The sequence below is a fragment of the Pinus tabuliformis genome, chromosome X (assembly GCF_031772625.1).
Source record: "Pinus tabuliformis cultivar Carrire ecotype Pingquan chromosome X, CPIR1, whole genome shotgun sequence".
In the NCBI taxonomy this organism is placed as follows: Eukaryota; Viridiplantae; Streptophyta; class Pinopsida; order Pinales; family Pinaceae; genus Pinus; species Pinus tabuliformis.
Window position 1 is genome coordinate 461,955,670 of NC_142308.1, and position 9,408 is coordinate 461,965,077.

Sequence of the window (9,408 nt, forward strand, 5' to 3'; positions counted from 1 at the left end):
TCCTATAAAACCTTATTACCTTCTCTACCTTCTCTATTTTATCACTAGTTTATATTACTAGGAGAGAGGAATTTGGAAAAACATTAATGTTTCTATAAATTTCAATTTCAAGTATTTCATACATAATGTTTCAATGAATAAATCACATGCGTTTAATAGAATAACAATGAATAAATCACATGCGTTTAATAGAATAACTCAAATGATATATTTGGTAATGTTTTTAATTACATGATAATCATAAAAGTCTAATTTATAAATATAATAATGGTGTACTATTATGATTTTTTTTAATTATTTGTATTGAAAAATACATATCACTCACTTCTAAACTCAATGTAATGCTTGATGAACCAATATTCTACTAATGCAATAATTTATCATTATACAACTCATATTATAGCTATATGTTTGTAAAATAAGATTATACATTATTGTTCTAATAGGATAATCCATAAATCCTTGTAAATGTTTGAATAACATTATTATCTTTAGCTGTGATTAGGAAAAACAAACTACCATATGCGTGCTATATTATATGTGTATTGGATTTCTCAAAATATAAGTATGACACCATGTGGATGTAGTGAGATGAGATTATCAATTCATGATATCGACAGACAGACTAAGTTGAAGGATTTTAATATTGTGGCATCTATTAATTCATCTACACTAAATAATGTTTACTTATTTGAAATTAAACAATATATATATATAGAGAGAGAAAGAGATAATGTTTATATCTATATATATATATATATATATAAGAATTGAAAAGTAAAAATTTATTATTTTTAAATTATTTCAATGATATGTATATGAGGAAGATGTTTAATTTCTTTCATATATAATATGGAATAGATAAGCTATATATATATAAAAGATGCAAATGTAGTTTAATTTTGAATATATGTTGAGTTAAGAAAGATAAAATATTTAGTTTAAATTTGTTTCTCAAGTTATTACAAATATATTATATTAATTATTATTATTTTTTTCGAGTAATCACACTTATATTACAACTTTACTTATCTTTTTATTTAATTAATCAAATTACTTATTTTATTTTTTTTCTTTTTCTTTTAACCTATTATATTAGTTATTTTTTACTTTTTATTAAACTTATTATAACTATAAAAATCTCTCTTTAAAAAATTTAATCTTCAAATATTTATAATAAATAAAAAATCAATATAAATTTATGTTCCTTTTTAATATATATTTAATATATATTAATTTTATATTAAAAAATTAAAAACATTATCATTTTTTAATATTTTTGAATTTATTTTAATTTTTTTAAATTATTATTTTCACGTCATTCTTACCTAATAAACAAGAACGATGCCGTGACAATGTGCTAAAGACATTATCGCCACATGACTTTTGTTATAATAGATTCTCTGACAAATCTCCAATTTCACATAAATATCCATAAATAAAAAATTTCAACTTATTTTATATATGTAACCTTTGTTTTATAGTAAATGTATTATAACTAATTAATATGGAAAGTCTTTCCTTTAAAACATATTAAATCTTTTAATTGAAAATCACATTGACACTATAATATTTGAGCAAGCAGTAGGCAGTGAAAAATTAAAACTATTCACTAAATAGTGCAATATTTGTTTATGATATTTGAGCAAGTAGTAGATAGTGAAATATTAAAAATTATTCACTAAATAGTGCAATATTTGTTTAAATAATGTTTAAAAGTTTGTTATTGTCAATTTATTGTGTTTAATTGAAATTTTATAAATTTTAGATCTTATTTATAAGGAGCTTGTTTAATCTTTTTACTATGTAATATTATATATGTAGTTGTTTTTGGGCTGATGAATACAAATGTGAATGCTTGAGCCTTACCAGGTACATCTGTCATCTTTCTATCACTTTGTCTTCGATTTTTATTGTTTTGGTATTAAAGATAGGGTGACGGTTTTGAGACGGGTAGTGTTTTGAGAGGTAGTTTTTGGTGTTTGGTATAGTGTTTGGTTTCTTAATTTAATGATTATGTTTTTTTGGGTAAAGATTGAAATTTTGATTAATTTTTGTAAATTCAAATAAAATTTGTTAAATTAAAAATTTTTAATGGTATTGAATTTATTTCCATTATCAAAAATATAACTCAAATAATATTTATAAAAAAATAATTAAATATTTTACCGAAAATTCGAACCAGCCATCCTGAAACTCCTCAGACTCCGTGTTTGGTTGTGACCTGCGATGTGTGTCCTGTCGCCGGTGTGAGCTGCTATGCGTAGCAAACATTATGCATTGAAGCTTGCACGTTGAAGGCCGCGGTGTCAGTCTAACTTGCAGAGAGAAATAATGCCCAATTTCCAACAAATGATTACGCCGTGCTGGTGGTTCAGTGGCCACGGTAGACAGGCGCCAATTGATGCAAGCGTGTGAAGAAGTCGGTCGTTGAATTCTTCCCTGCAAAGTTAAAAGTTTCTGCAGCAGTGAAGTCTCTCTCGAAAAGTTCAGAGTTTTCTTTTGTTGTACTCAGTAACGAGAAAACCGTTTTAAAAGGCAAGTTACAGGTATAATTAGATTAGACTCGCTTGTAGCATTCATGGTTACCTGATAGTGCAACCATTTCACATTGAGTAAGTCCCTAAGGACAAAATTTGGAGGTGAGATTGGTGAGGTCGGAGAAGCTCTTGATTAGACTACATGCCCTTTCTCTGCCATGTTCCTGGCCTACGTATAGAGCAATACTTGGGAAACTCTCTCCATCATCTCCGCTGGCTGATGAATGATAGTGGCTGTGAAATCGTTGTTTCAAGACAAAGATAAGTATAGTCGTTAAGACCAGTAATGACATTAAAGGATCCACCATAAAAAGGTTTGGCTTATGGAAATAAGGTATGATGTTATTTGTGATTCAATTTCTTGATCTATGTGGGGGCTCCAAGCATTGAAGGTGTGTTGTCTACTGTGTAATAAGAACTAGCCTCAATCTTTGAAGTAATTAGAAGGAAGAAGGAAGACATTTTGCGGTTTTTTAAAAGTGGGGGATTTTTTTTTTCAAGATTGCTAATTTTTTCGTCGGAATATATTTAAATGAAATAACTAAGTTAGATGGTGTCAATTATGTTAATTGGAAGTTTAAATTATATACATTGATGGAATGTTACAATGTTTGGTCAATACCATGTGGTGATGAAGTGAAGCCTAATGCATCAATTCAAGGTTAGGAGAGAAAAGAGACTAGGGCAAAGGTTAGGAGAGAAGAGAGACTAGGGCAAAGGTATTGTTGAGAATGTTTGTAAAGGAAAATACTCAATATCCGAGACAACAAGACCTACAATGAGATGTGGACAACACTTAGAGACTTGTATTAGTCTAAGAATACAAATGAAATCATGTCTCTAAAGAGTAAGATTCTTTTCATTTAAGATGGAAGAAAATGAAAGTATTGGTAATTTCTTTTCCAGAATTAATGACATTAGAGATAAGCTCAAGGAGACATGGCAGAAAAGGTATTCTTTACTATTTTCATCACCATAACCTTAAATGGAATGATATATGACTACCAAATGTTTGTTACAATCTTGCAACAAGGGAGAAAGCTCCCACATTTGATGAGTTGGAAAGTATACTCATGCAGGAGGAAGAGAGGCGCAATAAACTTAGGCTTCAAAGTTTTGATTTTAAAAGGGAAACGACCTTCTAGAGGAATGTCATGGGAAGGAAGTAAGAGAGAAAAGCCACCACATGGAAAGTCATCATACAAAAAATCCACCATTTGCTAATCTAGAACAAAATATGACACCCCCAAAGATCAATGTGTAACAACCTTAGTGAAAATTCCATGTAATAAAAGTTAGTAAAGGAAAAATAATAACCACTATTGATGGGACACATATTCCAAGTTGAATGTTGGGAAAAAGCATAGTGATGGGGATCACTGGTGATTGATTAATGGCTAAGGAAATTGGCAAAGACAATGACAAACGCTTTGGAAAGGCATAATGGCATTTTGGCACATTTATTTATGAAAATAAAGAAAATTAGGAGAAAAGGGAGGTGAAAGGTCATAGGGTGCATATGAGGAGGAAAATGAAGGAAAATAATGGAAAATGAAAAAAGTAGAAGCCTCATCAATAAAAAGGCTTCTGAGGATCAATTCACAGACTTTTGTCAGTTCAATTTTGCAACTCTCTCTATTCTCTCTCTCTCATACTCTTGGACACTGAGATTTTTCCTGGAGCACTCTTGGAGACTATGGCATACTTGGATTTTTGGAATAAGAAGGAAAAAGAAGTGCAAGAAATCACAGGAGGACATCGAGATTAGTAGCTACAATGAGTTTTGCTTGGAGGTACCGAGTTTCATGTATGTTTTCTTAGCTGGTTTTGGCATGCATGACACATGCATGTGGTTTCTTGGTTATGATATGTCATTAACATGGAGGATTGTCTGCATTGGAAATGGATTTTCGTAGCCTTGCCATTTCCTAGATAGCCATGGTATTATGGGTTCATTTATTTGTTTTTCTAGTTGGTTCTCATGTTTTTTTTAGCTTGGGTTGAGTTACTAGTTTCTAGAAGCCCTGGTTGGACAAACGCTATGGAAGCCCTGTAAAGGTTTGGGTTGAGTTACTAGTCCTAGAAGCCTTGGTTGGAAAAATGCTCTGGAAGCCCTTGGTGGGTTTAGTTACTAGTCCTGGAAGCCCTCATTGGACAAGAACTCTAGAAGCCTGATGATAGTTGTGGCTTGAGTTACAAGTCCTGGAAGCCTTAATTGGAACAAATGCTCTAGAGCCCTGGAAGCCTTGGGTAGAGGCCAATCTGGTGATGGGTTGTGATGTCCGACCATGAGGTGGAATACTTGTTTGATGGGTTGAGGTGGTTTTTCCTCTGGAAGCGCTGAATGGCTTTGATTGATATGTTTTATGAGATAAAACATTCATGCTTGGAATATGGCATGGGGGTGACTAGCTGAAGAGAGATCTGGCTCAACCATGTTTATGGTTGGGTGGTTCGTGGAAGTCCCGAACTTCGTTGGCCTTTGCATCATTAATATGAGGTTATGTCTCCTTGTTATTTCATGAGTATTGTATTAGTTTATATGTGGATTATATGGCTATTATTTTGTTGGTATTTTTGTTGTTATTACGTTGGTTATGAACATGTATTATAATAATGGCTATGTATGGCTCTCAGCATGTTTTTACTTGTAAATGAATGAACAATGTATCTATGGCCTAATAGATGAAATGGTAGCTAATGTGGTAAGGCATCAATGCTTCTTAGCGATTCTCAAATAAGTATGACACCCCTATGCTCAGATATGTTATATAAACCTGTAGTTACATATTTGTGACATGTTTGACGAAATTCTTGTCATGGCTAGTAAGGGTCCAGTCAAGTACTTATTCAAGTAATTACATTTGTATCATTGCTCTATTGTTACCTTTCAGTTATGAAAGTGTCATTTAGTTTTGGATAGTGACCTTGGCTATGGTCCTGAAAAAGTGACTCAAATCCCGGAGATGGAGGCATAACACTGGGTAGAAAATTCCCCAGACGCATGCATACCCATGTTGTGGGATCGTTTGGAGCCTCGTGGATGCATTATTGTCCATATCAAGGGAGCGTCCAAGGGTTTAATGTTCTAAAAACTCAGTGGGACCCAGGGGTTGATTACATGAGTGGTTGGGATGGCTCCTCGGAGTAATGTTACTAATGTGGAAGGTTTGTATGGTGTCTTTATGTCAGTTCGACTTCCTTAACTGACACATAGGGAGTCGAATCATATCATAGTAACTTTGTGTCACATGTTTACCCCGGTTGACTGGTTACTTGGGTAGACGTGGGAAAAGGGTGTTATAGAGTGGTATCAGATCATGGTTCACCCCTCAAATTGGATGGGCTGTGTGTTGGTCATGCATTCATGTCGGTTTCATATGTGTTTCTTGTGTTGTAATACCATGTGCTTGTTGCATTTGTATGGTATGCGTTATGGTTGTAGTGACGTCACCATGGGAACGTTATGGTGTTGTTGTGGAGTGTGCCATCATGAGTGTGTGGTTGATTATGCATTGTTATGCATGTTAGTATTCACATGTGGTTAAGTGTATAGTGATGTGGTGGTTTTTTTCATCCATGACATCATGGTATGTGTAGTTGATATCGGCATGCATTGATGACTGGACTCTACCTAGAATGATCGTTATATGTTTATATGCTTATGTGTTATATTTATATATGTTGTCATGATTATGTTATACATGTATTATGTTGATTTTTTGATCTTGGAGACGAGGTATCCTCCCCGAATTATGCTAAGGTATGTTGGTTTATTGTGATTTTGTTTAGCTTACATGATATACCTTGCCAAAAGAATATCAAATATGACTAGCAATATGGTAGACTATAGTTCCCGAGACTGCCACTATTGATTAGATGAGTAGCGTGGTGTTGGGAATTCTTCTAATTTGGTAGACACATTAAGAATCTTAAAGGAAGAAATAAGGAGTTGTAAGGCAGAAAATGAAATAATCATATGGGCACATGAGAAACAAACAGAGGAAAATGTAGTGATACTTCACAGTTTGTCAGAATTGCAACGATAGGGATCACTTCGAATAAGCCATGAGTAGGAGGAAAGAACTAATGGGGAATATGGAAGCAAGTCTCATGGTGAGTACAGGTTAGATAGAGATGACACGATCAGAGATGGAAGGTCCTTGGATACTTCGGATAGGAGAGGTGCTAGACGTAGGTGCCATTCTAGTTCTGATTCTGACAGACGTGATGATCGACATTGTTATTAGTGTTATAGGAGGAGTGAAAATGGATATTTTCTAGATGAGTTTAGGAAAGCAAAGACACCTACATTTGATGGGGAGATGAAGAAATAATAGGATGCATAGGCATCATTGCTTGATATGAGGAAGTTCTTTAGGTTGCATGATTATTCAGAAAACATGAAAGCTGGAATAGCTACATTCAGTCTCAAAGGTAAAGAAAATATTTGGTGGGAATATGTGAAGAATGTCATAGGTATTCATGAGGAGGACTTGACTTGGAGTGAGTTCGAGAGGATATTCCAAGAAGAATATATCTCGGAGAGATACTTTGATGACAGGGCAAAATAATTCTATGAGCTAAATATGGGATTGATGACACATGAGGAGTACACTAGCATGTTCTTGGAGCTACTGAGGTATGTGCCCTACCTCAAGGAGGAGAAGGCCACTATTTATAGATTCGTTAGTGGATTATCGATTACATTCAAAGACAGGATTGAGTTTGATGAACTTAGATCATTGGAGGAGGTCACTCAAAATCTAAAGCATTTCTATGAACAATCGAAGAACATATCTGAGACTAAGCCAGATTGGAAGGGTAATGATAAGAATAAAGGAAAATGGGACAAGAAGTGAGCAAGACCTCAGGGTATAGGTAATAAGGAGAATGAAACATTGTTCAAGAAGTTCAATGTATCTGACAGAGGATGAGGAATTCGATCTGAAGAGAAGAACAAGGATGCAGGCTGGAATCTTTTAGAGTGTTGGACATGTGGAAAATATCATCATAGGAGAGATTGTCAACAACATAATGGTGGTAGACCTCACATCTGCAGTGCTCAGGAGGCACATACAATGGGAGATGTTAGGAAGAGTATTCCTAGGATCTACGCAGTGCTGGATAATAGACAGGCAAACCATCAAACATTTATCATTGAGATGGATGGTAAGCTTTGTGTTCAAGTTGTTTCTATTTTGATTGACCCTGGATCTAATTATAGCTATGTTAATCCTAATAGTTGATAAGTATGGTTTGAATAAAGAAGTTCATGAAGAATCTTGGTTAGTGCAGTTGGCTATAAGTACCAAGAATAGAGTTCATCATTGGGTAAGAGTTTGTACATTTCATTTGAATGGTATGCTTGCCTAAGAACATTTTAATGTATAACTGTTGGGATCATATATTATGTTTTTGGGCACAGATTGGTTGTATGTTCATAGAAAAAAGGTGGATTGTTATGACAAAGCCATTGAGCACTTGGATGACAATGGGTAACAAATAGTTTTGCGAGGTAAGAAGAAAGAAACATCAGATAGAATGGTGACAACTGTGCAGGCTAAGTGTAGTTACAGGAAAGGGTGTGTGTTATTTGTAGTACAAATTTCTAGTGACAAAGGTATGGAAGTTGAGGATGCAAATATTTTGAGCAGCTACCTAGTTCTACAACAGTTTCAGGATGTATTCCCTACAGATATTTTAGAGTTGCCACTTCACAGGGAAGTAGAATTTTCTATTGAGTTGGTGCCAGGGGAAACTCCGACATCAAAGGCACCTTACATGATGATTACACCAAAGTTGATAGAGTTGAAGATGCAGTTGAAGGAAATGCTGGACAAGGGATACATTAGGCCAATTGTATCACCATGGGGTGCACTGCTATTGTTTGTGAAGAAGAAGAATGGTACTCTCAGTTTGTGCATTAACTAATGGCAGTTAAACAAAGTGACCATCTAGAATAGGTACCTTTTACTGAGGATTTATGACTTGTTCAATTAGTGGAAGGGAGCAACAGTGTTCTCGAAGATTGATTTGAGATCATGATATCATCAAGTACGCATTAAAGAAGAGGACATCTACAAGACAACTTTTTGGACCAGGTATGGGCATTATGAGTTTGTTATAGTTCCATTTGGTTTAACTAATGCTTTAGCTACCTTTATGTGCTTGATGAATAGTGTGTTGCATCCATATTTGGACAAGTTTGTTATCATGTTCAATGATGATATATTGGTATATTCTAAAAATTAAGAAGAGCATGCCGGGAATTTAATAACAATGTTGAGATTGTTAAGAGAGCATAAATTGTGCTAATTTCAACAAGTGCATTTTATTTCAAACTGAGGTACACTACTTGGGAAACGTGGTTTCCAAGGATGGCATAACAGTGGTACCAGAAAAGGTAAGAGTTATCATGTAGTGGGTAGCTCCCAGGAATGTGGATGAGGTTAGATATTTCATGGGGTTAACAGGTTATTATAGGAGAGTCATCAGAAACTTCTCGTAGATTTATTATCATATCGCATCATTGTAGAGGAAAGGTAAGAAGTTTGAATAGATAGAGGAGTGTGTGGCCATTTTTTAGCAGCTCAAGTAGTTGTTGACACATACACCAGTGTTAAAAGATTGCAGATTTGGACAAAGAGTTTGTAGTATGTACATATGCTTGCAAGAGAGGACTTGGTGGATTCCTTATGCAGGATGGATATATGGTATGCTATGAGTCACAGAAGTTGAATGAGCATGAGTAGAACTGCCCGACACATGATATTGAGTTAGAAGTGATCATACATGCAATAAATATGTGGAGGCACTATCTTCTTTGCAGGAGGTTTGTATTGATGAGTGATCACAATGGTTTGCA